The following is a 23,280-nucleotide window of genomic DNA, read 5'->3' as shown; positions in this document are numbered from 1 at the left end:
GCTTTCGACCCCATAAAGAATCACAAGTATCTTGATCAGCATCACTATCTATTTCCGTCTGTTCGTCTATCCGTCCGTCCGTATGAACGCTGAGATCGCGGAAACTGTAAAAGCTAGAAAGTTGGCATTAGGCACGAAGAGTCTAGAAGTTCTTAGGCAGAAAGAAATAGTCGATGGCCTCGACTATGAGCTGCAACTGTGCTTAAGTACATACAGTAGTGTAGCACGAATTAAGTTGAGTGAAGGGAGGGAGGAATGGCTTCCAATCCAATTTTTGTACTGTACTTAACACTCAGGATTCCCCTTAAAGCACCTCCTTAACAAGCTCCACGTCTATCTTCGCAATTTATTTTTATGGAAGCTATGGGAGCACTCAGAAAAAAGTCTGGTATTTCGTGCTTGAACAAAATATTTTCACTATCAAAACTTCGACAAGTATCGAAAATCCCACTCTCGAGAACAAAATACAACTTTCAAGACAGAAAATTGATATAAAGACCAATTTTAAATCTTTGAACTTAAAACAAGTACGATTTATTATTAAAATAAGAAAGTTGCAGGCATGATTTGAGGTCGAACAAGGAAGAACGCTATAGTCGAGTCAGATACCGGGTACTCAGCTAAAGGGACACAAGGGAAATAGAGATATGCAGCAGCAAAGCGAGATTGAATTGCGCCACCTACCCGCGATCTCAATATATGGTTCTGTGGGCGGTAGATAGATTTAGCCGTTATGGGCGTTAGAGTGGGCGTGGCAAACTTTTTTTGGGTCAATCGAAAGGTATTGACGAGACAAATACAAATCAGTTAATATGTATTTCTAACATGAAAATTGTGGGCGCGGTTCGTGGGCGTTAGAGTGGGCGTGACAAACTTTTATTGGATGAATCGATAGGTACTGACGAGACTAATACATTTCAGACAATATTTGTTATATAGGATGAAAATTGTGGGCGCCACAGGTTTGGGCGGTTTGTGGGCGTTAGGCTAAGGAATCTAAATCGGAAATCCCAATTCTCTATCTTTGATAGTTTCCGAGATATCCGCGTTTAAACTTACGATTTTTTAAAGTTTGTGGGCGTGGCAAACTTTTTTTTAGTTAATCGATACATATTGATAAGAACAATACATTTCAGTTAAAATTTTTGTTCTAGCATCAAAACTGTAGGAGCCACAGTTTTGGGAGGTTTGTGGGCGTTAGAGCAAGAAGCTCAGGAATCTGCATGGCAAGTCCCAATAGCCTAGCTCTTATAGTTTCCGAGATCCCAGCGTTATCCGGACGGACGGACAGACGGACATGGCTAGATCGACTCGGCTAGTGATCCTGATCAGGAATATATATACTATTTGGGGTCGGAAACGCTGTCTTCCGCCTGTTACATACTTTCCGACGAATCTAGTATACCCTTTAACTATTCGAGTATTATATTATTCAAGTTACACTTTCCGCGAGCAGTCGCTTTATTGAACGCTCTATAAAATAAACGATATTCCACGGAAAAAAACATTTATAAAATTCAAGAAAGTCTGTAACCGCCTAATATACCACCAGCTCAATCCGCGAACAACACAACATAGTGCTAATAAACAAAGTTGACTCTGTAAATCAGAAAATAAATTCTTGGTGAACAACAAGTGCTGTTGTGCGTGCACCTTCAGTGAGAGACAATCGGTGCTGCAGCATCTTCGGAGTGCAAGAGAGAAAAAGGTTGCCCTATCAGATAAGCTGTCGCCGATAGGGCAGCTATTCACTATTGTCGATAAGGCAGTTGATCGCTTGGACATAATCTCCGTGGAAGTAAAGCAAATGAATGCACGTGTCCTGACGTGGGAGCGCGAGGTTGCCGATCTACGCTCCATGAAGGACCCAATGGGTGAGCGGGTTGAGACGCTGAACCGGGGAGTGGAAAATCTACAAGCAGCAGGTGGGAGGTTGGGTGCACTGAAGGCCAGGATGGCAACGCAACGCAGGGAGACTAACTAATGAGACCTGAGGGTTCATGGAGCTCCCTATGTCGAAGGTGAAGATCTCAGAGCGCTCTATCACAAGCTATGCTTTAATCTCCAGCTGACTCCAGCAAGAAAAGTCTCCAAAGTCTTCCGAGCACGGAAATCACAACAAACACATGTGGATCCAGTAATAATAATTAAAATGTTAAACCCACGCGAAAAGATCAAGCTGCTTGGTCAAGTCGGAATGTACAGGCGCGAGCACAAGAAACAACTTAGCTTGTAGTTTCTGGGCTTCAATTCAGAAGCGATAATTTATATTAATGAGCAATTGTTGAAAGAAAATTATCTCATCTTTAAAGAGGCTATGCGTATGAAAAATTAGTCCTTACGGCTGTTTTTACACGACGCGGCTTTGTGCACGTACGCTGCACTCGAAGAGAGGGTGTCTTCTGCATGAACAGTATGGAGGATCTTTCGTCCATTAATCATTCGCCTGATCCACTTTCTACATCTCTCACTAACGCTTCGGCTGGACCTGGAGCTGATAGCTTTCTTCCTCAAGCGTATAAGCTGAATCCTCTTAATTAAGATAGGTTTAAAGTAGTTTACTTCAAGAAATGTATAATTTACGCCTTGAATATTGAGATTGCGCCCCTAATAATCATTGATAACAACAATGCAGGATGAGGAAGTTTGTTCTATAGCTAATGCTTTTAAAAAAACCATAAGTAGTTATAAAAATGGTCTCAAAATCGTTCACTTAAATGCACAAAGTCTGTTAAAGAAGATTGATGAGTTAAGATTCCTTTTCACCAAGTCTAATGTCGATGTGATGTGTGTGTCTGAGACGTGGTTTGTACATGTGATTCGTACATTGTTTGTGAAGGCTTTAATGTTTATCGGTCCGATCGTACTGGTCGTGCATGAGGTGTTGCTATGTATGTGAATATGAAGCTGAAATGCAAGTGGTACTTAAACAGCCAAGTGACACTACTATTGAATACATTCTATTAGAACTTCCCAATAAATCCCATGGAAGAACCCTTCTAGGTTGCATATATAGACCGAATCGGACAATTGACTACGGGTCATTACTTAATGTTGTTTCAGACATTTCGTTGGAGTACACCGACATCATATTGGCAGGCGATTTTAACACTAACCTATTGTCAGAAAGCCATCTTGTGGATAACTTAAAATCCCTAGGTCTGTATTCCGTAAACGAAACGATTCCCACGCACTATAGCAGCCACTGTGATACATTACTTGACTTATTTCTTCTCCAGACATGACTTAAAATTTGTAACATACGACTTGACCTTTGACAGCAAAATCAAATCAGTTGTGACTGGTCATGTATTTACCATCTTCGTCATTTAGATTGTCAAATATAGGTTTTAACCAAAAATTTCCAGTATTTGACCAAGGTGATTAAGCCAATGCAAAATCCGTGGTTCAATAGTGAAATTAAAAATCAAAAAAGTCAGCGAATTGTAGCTTACCTCCGGTGGAAGCGATACAAATCTGATGAATTTCGCAAACAATACAAAGAGGCTAGGGTAAAAGTAAACATAAAGATAAAATCTGCAAAGAGAGAGTAATATAATGTACAATTTAACAACTGTGTTAACTCAAAAAACAGATGGAACAAACTAAAACGGTGGAGGTGGACGTCGAATTAATACGTATAATAAATAATTTATATGTATAAACCAGCTAGTATGTAAACAAGCTAGCTAGTATTCTGCATGTCAAGTCCGATGCTGTAGGTCTCGGTAATATGATTCCCAAATTTGTTAAGCTTTTGCTCCCTTTAGTGTTGCCCCATGTTACATATATTTTTAACACGGCTATTACAACATCTTCATTTCCGACAATATGGAAAAACGCCAAAATTGTCCCAACTCCTAAGCTAAACAATGACTATAGACCTATTTCAATATTACCTTTTCTATCAAAAGTCTTTGAAAACCTTATGTCCTCACAGATTCAACTATACGTAGGTAACAATTCTTTATGAAAAACAATCTGGATTCCCTAAGAAAGGGAGTTGTATTACTGCAATCACTAATATTGTTGAGGATATAAGACAAAAACTGGACAGTAACTGCGTAACGTTTTTGATGCTCCTTGACCACAGTAAGTCTTTTGATTCTGTGAATCATAACATTCTCTGTACCAAGCTTAGGAATATGTTTAATTTCTCTACTAATGCGACGAAGATTATTAGGTCATTACTTAACGAATAGGTATCCAGGGGAATGCCACAGGGATCTGTGCTAGGCCCTTTGTTGTTTTCTATATATGTCAATGATCTCCCTAGTATCCTGTATGAGTGTGAAGTACATTTATATTCTGATGAATTCCAAATATATGTTAGTAGACCCGTAACTGAAATACATGCCTGTGTCCGTATAAGTAATAAAATGTTTTCACTAGTTGAAAAATGGGCAAAGGAAAAAGGCATGGGTATGAATCCTAAGAAATCGAAGTGCTTGGAAATTGGTAAAAAGCAAATTCAACACTTTAACTCCAAAAATTATATATAAGCCATACGCCGATAAGCTATGAAGTGTGTTTAACCTAAGACGATTTGACCATGTATCCCAACTGACATATAATTTACTTGACCTTAATTTGACCTCCTGGATCGATCTTAGAACCTTAATATTCTTTCACAAAATAATGACGAGTGGAGAACCAAATTACCTTTTCAATAAATTTGCCCCAGCCACATCTGTAAGAACCAAAACGTAGATACGCCCTCGAATACAAACACTTTGTTCGAGAAGGCAATTTTTCTTAAATGGTATCCTGCTATGGAACAATCTACCGCACCAATACAAAACAATTATGAGCGCAACTCAAATATACAATAAAGTTAAAGATCTCTTAAAATACCAATACACATAAGTATTAAAAAAAAATATATATTAAAAACAATAATAGTAGTAACTAAGAAACTTTAAAAATTTGATGTTAGTCATTAATATTAATTAAAAGAGTAAGAAAAATTGTTTTAAAATTTAAAAATAGTAATTGTTATATAGCACATATTTAGTATATATCGTATGTTAAGCTTTCGATCGTTATCTTTGCCTGTGTAATCCATATAAGAGATCTTGGTACTAAACAGTGACGGCCACACTTTGAATAAAACCATGCTGGAATACATTACATATTGGCGACAAGAAAAACGAATTCCTTAAGTTTTAAGGCTAACCACGCAAATTTAACAAAGTGAATAACATCCTTGTATTACAAGGACGAAAAACTTGTATGTACAACACCAAAACCAAATGCCTGACAATAAGCAAAAGCTCGCAGACTACAAAGTTATCATTAATAAATATCTTAATGAGTTTAGGTACCCGCTTCCAAGAATTGACGAGATATTCGCTGCGTTACAGGGAGGCCAACGTTTTACAAAGCTGGACTTATTCCAAGCACAAAATTAGTTATTACTTGATCAGGAGTCTCAGTCATTATGCACGTGGAGCACACATGTAGGAATCTTTAAGGTCAAAAGATTCCCATTTGGAATTAAAACTGCAGCATCCATATTCCAAAAGACAATGAAATCTTTGCTTCGAAACATTCCTTATGTTGTCATTTATCAAGATGACATTTCCATCACTGGTTTAGATTTGAAATCTCATGTAGACACATTAAGAAAGGTTTTAGGAAAGCTTAAGTCAGCAGGGTTACACTTAAATAAAGAAAAGTGCATGTTTTTCAAAAAAAAAATAACGTATTTAGGGTTCAACATTGACAAGGACGGTCTCAGCAAAAACAAGACACGAGTTTCGTGTGTTATGAACGCACCAAGTCCAAGAAACATTTCTGAAGTTCGTGCATTCACCGGAATGGTAAACTACTATTCCAAGTTCATAGATAGGTTTTCCGAGAAAATGGATCCGATTTATCAGCTTCTCAGAAAAGGCGTAGAGTTCAAAAGGACAAATCAATGTCAAAATGCCTATCAACAGATTAAAGAAGATGTTGCATCTGATCATGTATTGGTACACTTCAATCCAGAATTGGAAATAGTTTTAACCACAGATGCGTGTAATACAGCAGTAGCAGGTATTCTTTCACACAAGTTTGAAGACGGTTCTTTAAAACCAATAGCTTTTTTTTCGCGAGTCTTTCAGTCGAGTGAACGAAATTACAGCACTGTGGAAAAGGAGGCCTTAACAATTGTCTTTTCCGTTAACAAACTTCGTCAGTATCTACTGGGCAACAGATTTACGTTGCGTACTGATCGAAAGCCTCAACTTACTCTATTTGGCGAGTGTAAAGGATTGCCTGTAATGGCGTCAGCTCAAATACAAAGATGGGCCTTAAATTTATCAGGGTTTGATTATAGTGTAGAATATGTCAAGGGATCAGTGAATGAGGCAGATAGTTTATCGAGAATTCCGTAAGTTCCATTAACACAGACACAGACTGAAGAGTGCAGTTATGTGAACTTCGTAACTCAACATAATCATTTAAACTTAAATTTTCAATGCATAGCCAGACTGTCCCGACGTGATCCTACATTGTCAAAAGTAATAAAATAACATGGTACCATTCAATCCTTGGACAAGGAGTTTCAACCCTTCATTCAGAAACACACAGAGCTATAAATTGAATACGGCTGCTTAATGTGGGGATATCGTACCATTGTACCCAAGAAACTTTATAAGGAAGTTCTTAAATCTTTACATAGATCGCACCATTACAAACAGATTCTTAGCAGACTATCGAAATTCACCTCATTGTAGAACGGGAGAAACCCCAGCAAAGCTTTTCTTTGGTAGAAGTCTAAAAACTAGATTTGATCTCATGAGTGCACCCACAGTGAGTTCAAGAATTTTGCAACAGCAAGAAAAAAGCATAACAAGTTATAAAGGGAATCGTCTAGAATCATTCAATCAGGGATAAAAAGTATACATTCGGGATTACACGAATCCAAATAAGGCATCTTGGTCACAGGCAACAATAGACAAGTGCTTAGGATCTCGAACATATTTGTGCAACCTTGCTCACAACCACAGCATCATAAAGCGGCACACCGATCAAAGCCGAGCTCCCGATGGACAATACGGATCAGGTTCACAAATGTGCACAAGTGTGGAATAATGCTGATACACAAAATGAGGAATCTAAATTATGTGTGGATTCTTCCTCTAGAAGCCCAATTAGGAATATAACACCCAAAAGAAGCCTTAGACCCCGAATGGAGTGAAAGGTCGTTAAGCAATGAATTGAAATTGCAAGCATTGAAATATTAGAATCATTGATGAATTGAAATAGAAAATATGAAGAAAACCTTAAGAAGGGACTTGTTATATAGCACATATTCAGTATATATCGTATGTTAAGCTTTCGATCGTTATCATTGCCTGTGTAATCGATATAAGAGATCTTGGTACTAAACAGTGACGGCCACACTTTGAATAAAACCATGCTGGAATACATTACAGTAATAATTTAAAAAATATCAACTCAATGTGACTAGCGCAATAATTATAAGTGTGCACTTGTACCGGTGGTATATATATATAATAAATAAATAACTGGTATAATAGTTTTTTAATCAATATACATATGATTTTAATTTAAATTGGATTTCAGATATGTGCCATTAAGAGAAATTAAAATTGGAACCTGAAAATTAATAAACGAGGTATATATAAATTACATTATTCTTATAAGTTTACTTACGACTCTCAAAAATCCGATTTGTTGCACACGAAACTTAACTTAATTTGTTAAAATATTATAAAACAAGGGAGAACGCTATAGTCGAGTACATCGACTATCAGATACCCGTTAATCAGCTAATGGGACCAAAGGGAAATGGAGATATGCAAGCAGCAAAGCGAGATTGATCTCAATATATTGTTATGTGGGCGGTAGACAGATTTAAGCGTTATGCGCGTTAGAGTGGGCGTGGCAAACTTTTTTTTTGAATCAGTCGACATGACCAATACATTAAGCTACAATTTGTTATCTAGCATGACAACTATGGGCGCCAGAGGGTTGGTCGGTTAGTGGGCGTTAGAGTGGGCGTGCCAATCTTTTTTTTGGATCAATCGATAGGTATTAACAACACTAATACATCTCAGTTAACATTTTTAAATCTGAGGTCCCATTTCTCTATCTTTGATAGTTTTTGTTGGGTCAATCGATAGGTATTGATGAGAACAATAAGCGTAAAGCGTAAAAAAAGCATAAAGTTCTCTCGGCTGTCTTTACTTGTGCATGAACGCTGCACTCGAAGGGAGAATATCTTTTTATTAGGAAAGAGGAGGAACTTTCGTCACTCACGTACGAAAATATTTCCCATTCGCCTCTCTGACCCACCTACTATGTCTTCCACTAGCGCTTCGGCTGGTTCTGAAGACGCTATTCACTCTTATAATTGTGTGCTATATTTTAAGATAGGCTTAAAAATAATTTACAGTAAAAAAAGTATTATTTACGCTTTAAATATTGAAATTACGCCGCCAATAATCTATGATATGTTCCATGATAAAAACCATATATAATTATAAAAATAGTCTCAAAATCTGTTAAATAAGGTTTATGATCTTAGATTTCTTTTCAGTCAGTCTAATGTCCATGATGTATACCCGAGACGTGGTTTGTACATGATTTATGTTATTCGTCTATAGTTTGTAATGGCTTTAATGTGTATCGGTCCGATGAGAGAACCCTTTTGGTTTGCATATACAGATAAAACAAGGAAGAACGCTGTGTCGAGTACCTCGACTATCAGATACCCGTTACTCAGCTAAAGGGACCAAAGGGAAATGGAGATATGCAAGCAGCAAAGCGAAATTGAAGTGCGCGACCTACAGGCGGTAGACAGATTTAAGCGATATGGGCGTTAGAGTGGGCGTGGCAAATTAGAGACCAATACATTTCAGTTATAATTGTAATTTGTGGTAATTTTTCAATATTAAATTTATGATTTCGGCCCGCAACAGTTAATATTTATTTACCTACACGTACATTTTCTGTTGTAGCGTGCCGAACACATAAATTTTATATAGTTTATTTATTTTTTTTTATTCTTGGACGTTGATGAACTATGGTCAGTACAAACAAGTGGCCCTTACGACACCAAGCAATGCTTGTAACGCGCGGAGCCCTAAACCGATTTGGGCAAGTAAACGAAATCGCGGACATGGAAAAAGACTACATAACAATAGACAGTTTAAAATACATGCTAACATAGAATGGCTAGTAACATAGAAATTTACAAATTATTGGAAGATAGAAAATACATAAGTTTATCATAATTAGTTGCATTAGGGCTATCAAACAGTAAGACGTGACACAGTGCATTATAGTCGTCACAAAGAACCCGAAGAGGATCATGAAGGGCATAATTGAATCTACAAATTGGCAGGGACAACGGGCGAAAACGACGAACTGTTCTAGAGGGTACATTCCAGTTGAGGGAACTAAGAAGGAAGGGAGAGTCAACATCACCATTAATTAATTTATGCAAAAACGATGGTTCAGGGTTGGTAAGTCCAGCAGGCGCAACCTCGCATGATAAGAGGGCAATCGACTTCCTGTGTCCCAGCTTAAACCTCTCAAAGCAAAAAAAAGGAATTGTTTTTGAACGCACTCTAACATAATTTGGTAACAGCTAATTTGAGGTGACCACATACACGAGAAATATTCCATTGACGGACGAACAAGAGAAACATACAAAAGCTTTGTTGTGTATGGATCATCAAACTCCCTTGACCAGCTTCATAAACGCCAGGAGACTTCTGGCTTTGTTAGTTATAGTAGATATATGGTCTTTAAAACTAAGTTTATGATCAAATAGAACGCCAAGATCCTGAACAGAAAAAATACGTTCAAGGGCGTTATTACCGATAGAATAGGAATACAGAGATGGATTACAACGATAAAAGGTCATAAAGTTACATTTAGAATAGTTTAAATTCAACATGTTAATCATGCACCACGTATACAAACAATCAAGATCTAATTGAAGGTCATTATATGAATTAGGTAAACACATGGACAAACATAGCTTGACATCATCTGCATACATTAAAACAGTTGACGATTTTATGACATAAGGTAGATCATTAATCATTAAGCCAAAAAGTAAAGGTCCCAGGTGTCTACCCTGTGGCACTCCAGAAGTAACATTAATTATTTTGGAAATTTGATTATTAAAACAGACCATTTGAGTTCTATTAGAGAGGTAGGAAAGTATCCACTCTAGTAGGTTGGGTGGAAAACCTAAAAGGGACAATTTATAAATAAGAATCCTATGGTTCACTGAATCAAAAGCTTTAGAGAAATCGGTATAAATCACATCAGTTTGATGATGTGTCAGAAAACCTCTAGTAATTAAAGACGTAAATTCAAGTAGGTTTGTAGAAGTAGAGCGACATCTAGTGAAGCCATGCTGACAAGGTGAAATAAAAGACCTGCAATGATGCTGCAACTGACAGGTAATCATTTTTTCAAAAAGTTCAGGAATAGAACTGAGTTTAGCAATACCGCGATAGTTTGAGATATCGGACTTGTTCCCTTTTTTAAACAATGGGATAATAAAGGATTCCTTTCATATGGATGGAAATCTACATTGACTTAGGGACAGATTAAATATCAATGTTAAGGGAAGAGCAAGATAAGATGAACAATTCCTAAGTATACAACTTGGTATTCTATCAGGACCCGGTGAAAGAGCTTGAGAGTACTAAGAGTCTGAAGAACATCAGATATATCAATCACTGGTTTGAAGACAGAGTTCAAATGAGGTAGTGGGTATGGATAATCTTTGATAATGACATTATTGCATTTCGTATAAGTGGATTGAAAAAAGTCTGCGAATAAGTTGCAAATATCATTATCATCAGATGCTACATTATTATTGAGAAAGAGAGAGGGAGGGTAGCAGCTAGATTTTCGTTTAGAATTGACGAAAGAAAAGAAAAGCTTAGGATTACTTTTGAAATCACGCTTACAGCGAGACAGGTAATTTTTGTAACAATCAGTATTGTACTGGACAAATTCCACCTTAGCTGAACTATATTTGGTGAAGTCTGTCTGTAAGCCGGATTTTTTGAACCGTTTAAATAGTCTGGTTTTTTATTCTTCAGATAAGATAGTTGACGGGTAAACCATGGAGAGCTGTAAGAATTCTTCATGGAGGAAAGAGGGACATATTCATCAAATAGACGGTAGAGGATCTCATAAAAGTACCTAACTGCATCATCAACAGGAAGGTCAACTAGAAAGGACCAGCTTACTGTCGATAAAGATTCCACCAGTCTGCCGTAATCAGTCCTCTTAAAACACAAACTAGGCTGTACATTTGTTGTAGTCCTAGGATTATTAAAAAAATCCATTAATACAGAGCTGCAGGGTAGGATGATAACAATCTTCAGGTAAAGATAGTTGCGAAATACGACTGACTTCAGCATCGCTAGTAGGTAGTTAATACGGGAGCTGGCTCACTAGGTAATAAATCATGTCAAAAAAGGAGGTGGGGGTGACCCTAATTAGTCACGCATGGTTGCACACTGACCCTAACTAGTCACGCATGGTTGCACACAGGTGTTCTAATGACCTACTTAGCATAATTAATTCAAAAAGGGGGGTGTTGCTGACCCTTGTTAGATGAGCATGGTTGCACACAGGTCACTTAATGAGGTTAGAAAGTGGTGTGTAGGAGTGTGAGAGAGTGGTGTTTTGATATGTCTTGTTTTGTCTTGTCTTTTTCTCAAGCTAAAGGTGCGTGTGTGATAGGGGTGTTTTGTCATGCGTGGAATTTTGTGGAGTGCAATGGTTGCACACAGGTCACTATGTTGCTTCTAACTTGTGTTAGAACGCGTTATGCGTGGGCGTTTTGTTGAGTCAATTAGGGTTGTAGGTGACACCTGGCTTGCGTGTGTGATAGGGGTGTTTTGTCATGCGTGGGATTTTGTGGAGTGCAATGGTTGCACACAGATCACTATGTTGCTTCTAACTTGGGTTAGAAGGCGTTATGCGTGGGCGTTTTGTTGAGTCAATTAGGGTTGTAGGTGACACCTGGCTACGGTCTTGTGGTCAAAAGGTGTTGGTTTGAGGGATATTAGACCGCATACTTTTGTGGTGTGAAACAAGCGTGAGTTCGGTAACCTCCCCCTCTTTAGCGAGCATTAGATGGGAAAGTGAGCGTGGGAGTGTAACAAAAACGTTGTTTTGTTATGCGTGGGCGTTTTGTTGATTCAATTAGGGTTGTAGGTGACACCTGTTAGTGTAACCTGCCTACGGTCTTGTGGTCAAAATGGTGACTGTGGTGGTGGTGGTTCCTAACAGAACAAAACCAAATGAGATCGTTTGTTTAGTCAAATACGTTTTTCTTTAATCATATTTGAAAATTTTTTCTCATGCGCTTACATGAGAGAGAAAACGGTTACCTTCTAAGTTTTCAAAAAATGTATGTGTTAAGGAGAAATGTGGAAAGTAGTTCAGTTTTAGAAAACTATTCGTTTTACAAGGGGTGTTTTGTCATGCGTATGAATTTGTAAAACTATATTTAGGCGGAGGAGGAGGAGGAAGGGAAGTTGTTTTTCTATGCGTGGGCGTTTTGTTGATTCAATTAGGGTTGTAGGTGACACCTGTTAGTGTAACCTGGCTACGGTCTTGTGGTCAAAAGGTGTTGGTTTGAGGGATATTAGACCGCATACTTTTGTGGTGTGAAACAAGCGTGAGTTCGGTAACCTCTCCCCTCTTTAGCGAGCATTAGATGGGAAAGTGAGCGTAGGAGTGTAAGAGGGATGGTGGTGGTGGCGGTGCTTGTGGTGGTGGTTCCTAACAGAACAAAACCAAATGAGATCGTTTGTTTAGTCAAATACGTTTTTCTTTAATCATATTTGAAAATTTTTTCTCATGCGCTTATAGAAAGAGAAAACGGTTACCTTCTAAGTTTTAAAAAAAATGTATTTGTTAAGGAGAAATGTGGAAAGTAGTTCAGTTTTAGAAAACTATTTGAGTTGAGCGAACCATCTAGAATCGTCGTGTGAACCCTCCGGTAATTCAAAGCTAAAGTAAAGTTGTGTTAACTTACGTTCCATCCGAATTCGATTTGTGCGAGATTATCAAATTGATAAAAATTAAAATACTTTACCAAGTGTAAAGTAAAGTTGTGTGAACTGTGAACTACCCAGATTTGTGTTGTGTAAACTTATCAAATTGATAAAACATAAAATACTTTACAGTAAAAGTAAAGTATAACAAAGTGAAAAGTACAAGTAACAATACAATACTTCCAAAAAAAAAAGGAAAATATAAAAACAAAAAAAAATGAATAAGTATTGTGGAAAGTGCAACATTACCCTATCGGGTAACATTTCGTGGGCTCATCATCTGCGAACGGAGCAACACAAGAAGAATGTTGTTGAACCAGTGGATTCAAGGATAAAAAAAATCAGTTCTGGATTTCAAGGAAGGATTGTTCACTACTTATATGAAAACACCAACAATGATGTAATTTATCCAACACAATTTATGGAGCAAGCAGGAGAAGCTTTTCTACCTCACTTGTATCCATTGTTGGAAAGTTATGCATCGGTGAAAATAAATTTTGAACTTTTTGGAGAGTACGGACTTTTGAAGGAAGAAAAGGAATGTATTGAAATAAAGTCATTTCAAAGTAAGATGACAATAATTAGTGCCTATTCGAACATTGAAAATGAATATAAGGAGCACATGGAAAAAATTTTGGCGAGGATGGAAGAATTCCAAGAAAGGGATAGTGGATGGACTTTGCTTCATCTCACTCGATTGGAGATGAATATTAATCAATATTCACCCTTAAGAGGATCATCTTATATAAAACTACCCTCTTGTTTAGAAGGAAAAAAAGCAATTATAAATGTAAAAAACACAGATGATGAATATTGTTTTAAATGGAGCTTAATCGCAGCATTAAGTAAACTAAATAAGAATGCGAACAGATGCACAAGCTATAAAGTGAATATAAATGATGAAGTAATTCAAGTCAATGGGATCACACTAAATTTCACTGGATTGCAATTTCCACTAAAGCCTGCGGATATATCGAAATTTATGGAAATAAATAAGGACATAAATATTACACTTTTTGGATTCGACGATGGAGTTATATTCGGGCCCATATTTTACTCTCCTGAAGTGAGGAGAAATCATATAAATATGTTGATACTGGAGGAAGGATGTAAAGCACACTATACTTGGATAAAAAATCTCTCAAAGTAAGTTGTTTTATCATTTTATCATTATTATATCTTTTACCTGTTTTTGTTTTTAAATTTCATAATATTTATTTGCTTTCATACTTAAAAAAAAATTTTTTTTTCTTGTGTTTATCTTTTTTTAGTTTGGTTTCCTCTCAAGTTTCGAGAGACAAATCAAAAAAATGGTTCTGTCAAATTTGCTTAAATTACTCATTGAGTGAAGATGCTGCCAACCGGCATTCAGAAGTCTGTGGGAAAAAAGTCTCGCGTTTACCCAACATGAAGGATGCCACTTTACGGTATACAAATGTTCAAAAGGAAGTGATGGTCCCATTCACAGTTTACGCTGACTTTGAATCCATCCTTCAACCAATTAATAAAAACGAAACATTAAATTTAAATATTATAAATATACATAGACCTGTTTCATATGCATACTATATAAAGTGTGCACATGATAACAGTTTAGATAAGTTTGTCTTAGAAACTGTATTTAACTCGGGAATGAATTTCCTGTTATCACTAATAGACAATTTAAGTTTTATATATGAAAACTATATTTCAAAATCTGTTTCTTTAATAATGTCAGATGTTGAAGAAGATGATTTCCAAAAATCTAATAATTGTCATATATGCAACACTCCTCTTTTATTGGATAGAGTTAGGGATCACTGTCACTTCACAGGAAAATTTAGGGGGGCAGCACATAATGAGTGTAATTTAAAATATACAGTTCCAAAATTTATTCCTGTTTTCTTCCACAATTTCACCAGGTATGATTGCCATCTATTTATTAAAGATTTGGAAGTCATACCTGGTGAAATAAAGGTAATTCCATTAAATAAGGAACAATATATATAAATTTCAAAAATTATAACTTTAAGTAATGGTGATAACTTTGAAATCCGTTTTCTAGACTCGTTTCGATTTATGCCTTCTGCTTTAGATACATTAGCTTCAAATCTAGATAGTGAGCAAATGTGTATAACAAGATCATTTTTCCCTAATGAAAATCATTTCAACTTAATGCGACGAAAGGGTGTATTTCCATATGAATATTTAGATTCAGTTGAGAAATTAAAAGAAAGTAAATTACCTCCTAGAGAAGCTTTCTATAGTTCCTTAACCGAAAATGAATGTTCAGTTGAAAATTATACTCACGCCCAAAAGGTATGGAATGAGTTTTCTTGCAATAATCTTAAAGATTATTTAGAATTATATTTAAAAACAGATGTTTTATTAATGTCTGATGTCTTTGAAAACTTTCGAAGACTTTGTAGTAAAATTTATTCACTTGATCTAGCACATTTTTTCACTACACCAGGATTATCATGGGAAGCTATGTTAAAATGTACTAAAATTGAATTAGATTTATTAACTGATATAGATCAGTATAAATTTATTCAAAGTGGTATTCGTGGTGGCTTAGTTCAATGTACATGTAGATATGCTAAAGCAAATAATAAATATGTTGAGAATTTTGATAGTACTCAAAAATCATCATATTTGATTTATTTGGATGCAAATAATTTATATGGTTGGGCTATGTCACAATCTTTACCATATGGAGGTTTTGAATGGATTTCAAGGGGGGAACTTGATAGTATTAACATTGCTGAGATTGCAGATGATAGTGAATATGGATACATTTTTGAGGTAGATTTAAAATATCCTTTAAAATTGCACGATAAACATAATGACCTTCCATTTTGTTGTAATAATCAGTTACCAACAAAGTCAGACAAAATAAAAAAATTAATTGCTGATTTAAGGGATAAAGAAAAATATATAATTCATTATAAAAATCTTCAACAGTGTATAGAAAATGGATTAATTCTAACAAAAATTCATAGAGGTCTTCGCTTCTTTCAGAAACCTTGGCTAAAAACATATATTGATTTGAATACATTCCATAGAACTAATGCAAAAAATACATTTGAAAAAGATTTTTTTAAACTTTTAAATAATGCTGTCTACGGTAAAACGATGGAAAATGTAGATAAGCGCGTTAATATTAAATTAATTACTGAATGGGAAAGTGCTTCACCATCCGATTCTTCTGGTCCAAAAAGGCATTGCGGTAGATCTCTTATTTCAAAGTCAAACTTCCATAGTGTCGAATAGTTTTCAGAAAACTTCTTTGCCTTTCAAATGAAAAGATTAAATGTGTTGTACAACAAACCTTTATATTTAGGTTTTGCTGTATTAGATTTATCGAAATGGAAAATGTATGATTTTCATTATAATTATATCAAACCTAAATACAATGAAAATGTTCAATTAAATTATATGGATACAGATTCTTTTATATATACCATTAACACTGAAGATTTTTATAAAGATATTCAGAATGATGTTGAGATGAAGTTTGATACATCAGATTATTCTGATGAATTACTTAATCTCTATAATTTTCCTAAAGCTAATAAAAAAAGGTTGGGTTTTTTTAAAGATGAACTCAATGGAAGACCTATGACTGAATTTGTTGGTTTGAGATCAAAAATGTATGCCTTTAAAACATCTAATAGTAATGACAGCTCTGAAAAAACAGTGAAAAAATCAAAGGGTGTTAAAAGAAGTGCAATAGATCAATTAACTTTTAATAGTTTTAAAAAATGTTTGTTTTCGGAAGAGGAAGTGGTAGGCTCTATGTCAATGATTAGATCTAAAAATCATCTTTTATCAACAATTAAATGTAAAAAAGTAGTTCTCAGTCATAAAGACACAAAGGTTCTTATACAAGACAATAAAATTAATACACTACAATATGGCCATTATAAAATAGATGAAAAAAGATTAGAAAATAAACTTAATGAATTGGATTCAAATATTTATGTTTATGAACAAAGAATAAAAGAAATAGAGAATTGTTCTAATAGAAATAATTATCAAGAGAATGAAATAGAAAAATTTAAGAAAAATATATATGAATGTGAATTTGAAATGTTTTATACAGAACTAGAATTAAATTTATTAGATTGTAAAAAAAATGAATAAATGTACTCTATAATTGTAAATAAGACAGAACAAACAACGCTTTTTTATTTAAAGGGTAAAATGTAAGGTAATGTATAAACTAAATATTACAATTCACAATATTATTATTATTATTATTATAAAATTTTTATTTAACAGAACAAACATCGCTTTTACTTACAGGGTAATGTTAAAATTTATGAGAATTAACAGAACATGAAAATTTGAATTTAACAGAAGAATTACAATATTTTCTTTGAATTACATTCAATTTGTTTACTTTCTTCTATATTTAGTGGTACAGTTTGTTTATAGTTATCTATACCACCCTGTAATCTATATACTTTATTGTCATCATTACTTAAAGGAATTGATTTAATGTATTTATCATTATCTTCATCTAAATTAAACGGTATAGTTTGAACATAGTTATCTATACCACCCTCAACAAGAATAGTTTCATCCTTACTAGATGATCTTGGAATACATGGTTCCGGATTTTCATCATCATAAAGGATTGTATCATGGTCATCATCATCATCATCATCATCATCGTCATCACCATACAAATTATGAGAAAATTTGCCATCCTCTTTTTTATTAATGTTTTGGAGATCTGAAAATATAAATATTTTACTATATATATATATATACAAATATTATTTTATATGTATTTAACCAACCTTTTTGAGCTCCATCCGAAATATTATTTTCAACTTTTTTATTTATGTTTTGGAGTTCTGAAAATATATATATATATATATATATATATTAGTATATAAAATTATATATATATATATATATATATTAAACTCACCTTTTTTTAATTTACTCGAATTATTATTTTCATCTTCTATTTTTATATTCTGTAAAAACAAACATATTTCCCTACTAAATCAGATTATGTTATAATATCACTATTAGTTATTTTGAAATCGTTAATATCGTTAATTGATATTTTATCTGTACTAATCTGACTTTCTTTTTTATTTAAATATTCAAGCATCATTTGAGCTGCTAAATTTCTCTTTCTTAAATATATCCCATTAATTCTTTCTGCTTCCTCTATTTCAATTTCTTGGATTTGTGGACCATCACTAAGATAACCTGTTTCTTCTTCTTCTATCTCTTCTCTTTTACTCTCTTGTTTGGAGAGAAGATCAGCATCCTTTGATATTTTTTCATAGACAATCCTATCTTTTCGTCTCTCTGCATTAATTACTGTTTGGGATAAAACTTCTGCAAATTCAAAACAATTTATTCTTAAAGTTGCTAAGGGGGTATTAGTATTGCGTTTAGATTTTTGATGGCGGTGGCGATTAGATAAATATTTTAAATTCATACGCTTAGATTTACTTAGACTTCGTCTAGAATGTGTTCTTCTATATATATTATTGTAATGACATTTAACTCCTACTGTAGCAGTTTTGTATTGGATGGTAAAGAATCTGTTTAGACCCCTTCTTCCCAAATCCATATGCCCTCCTATTCTCCTTTCATTTTCAACTAATTTTTGCTTAAAATTCTCAATTATACCTCTCTTTGTGAATTCGATTTGAGAGTTGTGTATGTTTTCAGTGCTTTTTAATTTATGAGTAGTGTTCCTTTTTATTGGAACCCGACTTACACTTTCAAATTCTGTATCACTATCACTGATCCCCAACACTAATTCTTGTGACGTATTACTAAATGTTGGTGCTCGACTTACGTTTTCAAATTCTCTCTCACTATCAATTATACCCATATCAATTTTTTCTGAATTTTCTTCTCCTATGTTCTTATTTTCTATGTGATCAACACTTTCATTTTCGCTATTAAAATCAAAAAGATTGGTTGGGGTTGTAGTTGTTGATGTAGCTGTTTTTGTTGTATCTTCTTCCAGAAGTTCTTTTTTTAATGTAGTTGCTGCTGTTGTAGTTGTTGTTTCTTCCTCCTCCTCCTCCTCCAGAATTCCCCTTCTCATTGTAGGTGTAGTTGCACTTGTTGTAGTTGAGGTAGATGTAGTTGTAGTAGATGTTGATGTAGATATTTCTTCTTCAACTGTACTTGCACTTGTACTTGTTGTTAAGTCTTTTTCATTAATGCTACCATTAATAGCATTAAATATTTTAGTATCGAGTTCACTTTTTAAGTTTGGTATCTCCTTTTCATCACTTGTCTTGTTTATGAGATCCATAAAAATATGACTGTCCTCTAGGATCTCAAATTTTAAGTCAATTTTAATGATTTTTTTTAGTTTTGGAACATTGATAAATAACCCAATCGAATTATTGGAAGTCGATGGGTTTTCAATTAAAGTCATTTCATTGGGGAGTGGTACCATTTTCACCATCGGATTAAAGAGGGAAAGTATCACAAAAAATATTATAAAAACCATAATTTTAATTTTGATTTTGTTTTTTTGACAATCGAACAAACGAACTATCGAATGAATAAGCAAACGATCCGAAATTGAGTTGCGTGAACGAATAGATGGAAACTGAACACTTTTTGAAATTCTTCCGCCTTTATACCCTCCAGATTTGTATATATAAATATGTAACGTTCTGTTTAAATTCTTATCTGTACATGCTTTTCTTCACACTTTATAAATAGGAATTGCGTGATTGTGAAGAAACATAATTTATTTCAGTAGGTAGTTAATACGGGAGCTGGCTCACTAGGTAATAAATCATGTCAAAAAAGGAGGTGGGGGTGACCCTAATTAGTCACGCATGGTTGCACACTGACCCTAATTAGTCACGCATGGTTGCACACAGGTGTTCTAATGACCTACTTAGCATAATTAATTCAAAAAGGGGGGTGTTGCTGACCCTAGTTAGATGAGCATGGTTGCACACAGGTCACTTAATGAGGTTAGAAAGTGGTGTGTAGGAGTGTGAGAGAGTGGTGTTTTGATATGTCTTGTTTTGTCTTGTCTTTTTCTCAAGCTAAAGGTGCGTGTGTGATAGGGGTGTTTTGTCATGCGTGGAATTTTGTGGAGTGCAATGGTTGCACACAGGTCACTATGTTGCTTCTAACTTGTGTTAGAACGCGTTATGCGTGGGCGTTTTGTTGAGTCAATTAGGGTTGTAGGTGACACCTGGCTTGCGTGTGTGATAGGGGTGTTTTGTCATGCGTGGGATTTTGTGGAGTGCAATGGTTGCACACAGATCACTATGTTGCTTCTAACTTGGGTTAGAAGGCGTTATGCGTGGGCGTTTTGTTGAGTCAATTAGGGTTGTAGGTGACACCTGGCTACGGTCTTGTGGTCAAAAGGTGTTGGTTTGAGGGATATTAGACCGCATACTTTTGTGGCGTGAAACAAGCGTGAGTTCGGTAACCTCTCCCCCTTTAGCGAGCATTAGATGGGAAAGTGAGCGTGGGAGTGTAACAAAAACGTTGTTTTGTTATGCGTGGGCGTTTTGTTGATTCAATTAGGGTTGTAGGTGACACCTGTTGGTGTAACCTGCCTACGGTCTTGTGGTCAAAATGGTGACTGTGGTGGTGGTGGTTCCTAACAGAACAAAACCAAATGAGATCGTTTGTTTAGTCAAATACGTTTTTCTTTAATCATATTTGAAAATTTTTTCTCATGCGCTTACATGAGAGAGAAAACGGTTACCTTCTAAGTTTTCAAAAAATGTATGTGTTAAGGAGAAATGTGGAAAGTAGTTCAGTTTTAGAAAACTATTCGTTTTACAAGGGGTGTTTTGTCATGCGTATGAATTTGTAAAACTATATTTAGGCGGAGGAGGAGGAGGAAGGGAAGTTGTTTTTCTATGCGTGGGCGTTTTGTTGATTCAATTAGGGTTGTAGGTGACACCTGTTAGTGTAACCTGGCTACGGTCTTGTGGTCAAAAGGTGTTGGTTTGAGGGATATTAGACCGCATACTTTTGTGGTGTGAAACAAGCGTGAGTTCGGTAACCTCTCCCCTCTTTAGCGAGCATTAGATGGGAAAGTGAGCGTAGGAGTGTAAGAGGGATGGTGGTGGTGGCGGTGCTTGTGGTGGTGGTTCCTAACAGAATATACACATTTATACAAAAAACAAATGAGATCGTTTGTTTAGTCAAATACGTTTTTATTTCTATATATTCGTCTTAACAGTTTACATTGAGTCTTTTAAATAAATGAATGTATCTTTCCATCAATTTTAAGGCGTCTTCTTCTCTCTTTTCAACATGCATACACCTGCAAGTGTCAGGTCCAACTTTACAATCATCATATGCCCATGCACAGGATGATAGGTGTTCTCCATACTTTGAATGAATTAGTGGGGTGGCTTCTACATCTTTAAAAAATGTATGAAATGATTTCAATTTCGTAGCATGTTCCTTGAAGATCTCACTTCCATGCTCCCTTAAGAACTCTTCAATTTTTGAGGAAATCATTTTTTCTTTCAACGTAATAGTCTGAATGTTTATCTTAAACTAAAGTTTGGTAGAGATAACTCGTTGTATTATACTTAGAAAACAGATGTTAAAAAATGCAACAGCTGATGATAGACCCACCCTCGAAAACAAATTCAAAACAATAGAGAATTTTTTTTTTTGGTTTTCTCTTTATTTAAAAGTTTCAATATATGATGAAATTAATTTTCTAACTCTATATTGTTGAATTACAAAATGAAAACAAGCACAAGTTTCTATATTATCATTAGAAAATGTACATAAATTTAAATGTTCTCCAAATGTTGTTTTTATAAACTGCTTTACGTCAGTACCCATGAACATGTTCCTTGTCTCCAGTAGTAATTTCAAGTCCTCTTTTGAAATCATATTTCCAAATGTATTAATAAAAAAATTATTTTAATTATTAAAGATGAATAAGTCGGTATATTTAGATTGTTATTAGAATCAGTCATTTCGTAAACTTATTTTCCCGACTCTCAAAATGTGAATGAATTGTTTAAAAGGTGTTTAGGAGTTTTCGTTTGTGTAAAAGTTTAAGATTTTATGAGCATTGTTCAGAGAGCAGACACCATCCCGAGCATGTAATGAACAATATGGAAAGTGCTTTCCATCCATTATTTTTAGAGAGGGACAACCAATTTCATCAATGTTAATTACATTATCAATTTTTAAAAATTTTTGTAGGAATAACCTTTTTTGATATCCCTTACAAATTATTTCCTGTTTTCTAATTATTTCTCTTAGATACATTTGTGTTTCTTTGAAAAAGTATACTCCATCATTCCAATAAATTTTGTGATGTTTTTTTTGTTAGCCAAGTAGCTGTTTTTCTACATTTCTTATTCAATTCAATAAAATCATGTGGAGAGTGTATGATAAAATTAGAATTCAAGCTTGTCTCGTTTTTGAATACGACTCCAATTTCTTTTAGAATAAATTTATTGTTGTTCCCAAGAAATCCTTGAACATCAATTGCAACAATATCTTCACTCATGATTGACTGATTAATTGTTAGACAATCCGCTGAACTAGACCATTCAACGGGTTATATTCAACTAAACGATCATGTATGAGCACGCAATATACTTGAACATTTTCGATAGCGGGCTTGGTAAGTTCAATTGAAATCCTAACATCAATGGGCCCCGATTTAACCATTTCATTTTGATATGATAAGTCAATTACGATAATAGGAGCTTTAGTTTTAAAGTCTGTAGGTGATAGTAAAGGAGATTCACTTCGGTTATAGTAGCTAGATTGAAACTTGCAGTACATATCATATAGGTGAGCAAATCGATCTTTATCAAAGTCCAAGTTTAAGTCATCGTAGGGATAAGTTTCAGAGTTTAAATAGACCTTTAGATTTCTTAAATTGTTTGTAACCAGATAGTGGTTATCTTTAAATCCAATTAAAGCAAATCGTGGACGTTCTCGGTTAGCAGCTAATTTAACATTCCAAACATGATTTGTTCCATTACTTAGTTTAGGATTAATGTATGTATCCCAACTACGGAATGCAATCGGTAGATTGGTTCCACTTTTTATAATATCATACATTTTAATTTTCGTTGAATCGCTGGGTGTTATATGAGGAATTTTCCATGTAATATTAGTCATATTGAGATGATATTTTCCGACTAATTGTGCATTCTCAAATTTATCTCGTTCAAGTACATCATTAAAATTTTTTGATATTAATAGTACTAGTTCATGTTTACAATTTAATAATACT

The 23,280-nt window shown here is 34.7% G+C and overlaps 1 protein-coding gene and 1 long non-coding RNA gene across 2 annotated transcripts in view; one reads left to right on the top strand and one right to left on the bottom strand.

Annotated features, from left to right (window-relative positions):
* lovit (loss of visual transmission) overlaps positions 1 to 23,280 on the top strand; it is a 654,250-nt gene that overhangs the window by 106,490 nt on the left and 524,480 nt on the right. The window lies entirely within an intron of this gene.
* Positions 17,218 to 19,775, bottom strand: LOC139353153 (uncharacterized). Its single transcript, XR_011604308.1, has 3 exons — positions 17,974 to 19,775; positions 17,840 to 17,896; positions 17,218 to 17,772 (listed from the first exon to the last, which is right to left on the bottom strand). It is a non-coding gene; the product is annotated as an uncharacterized lncRNA (long non-coding RNA).

Source organism: Drosophila suzukii, chromosome 3, assembly GCF_043229965.1.
Source record: "Drosophila suzukii chromosome 3, CBGP_Dsuzu_IsoJpt1.0, whole genome shotgun sequence".
Lineage (NCBI taxonomy): Eukaryota > Metazoa > Arthropoda > Insecta > Diptera > Drosophilidae > Drosophila > Drosophila suzukii.
This window is presented reverse-complemented; position numbering and strand designations above follow the sequence as displayed.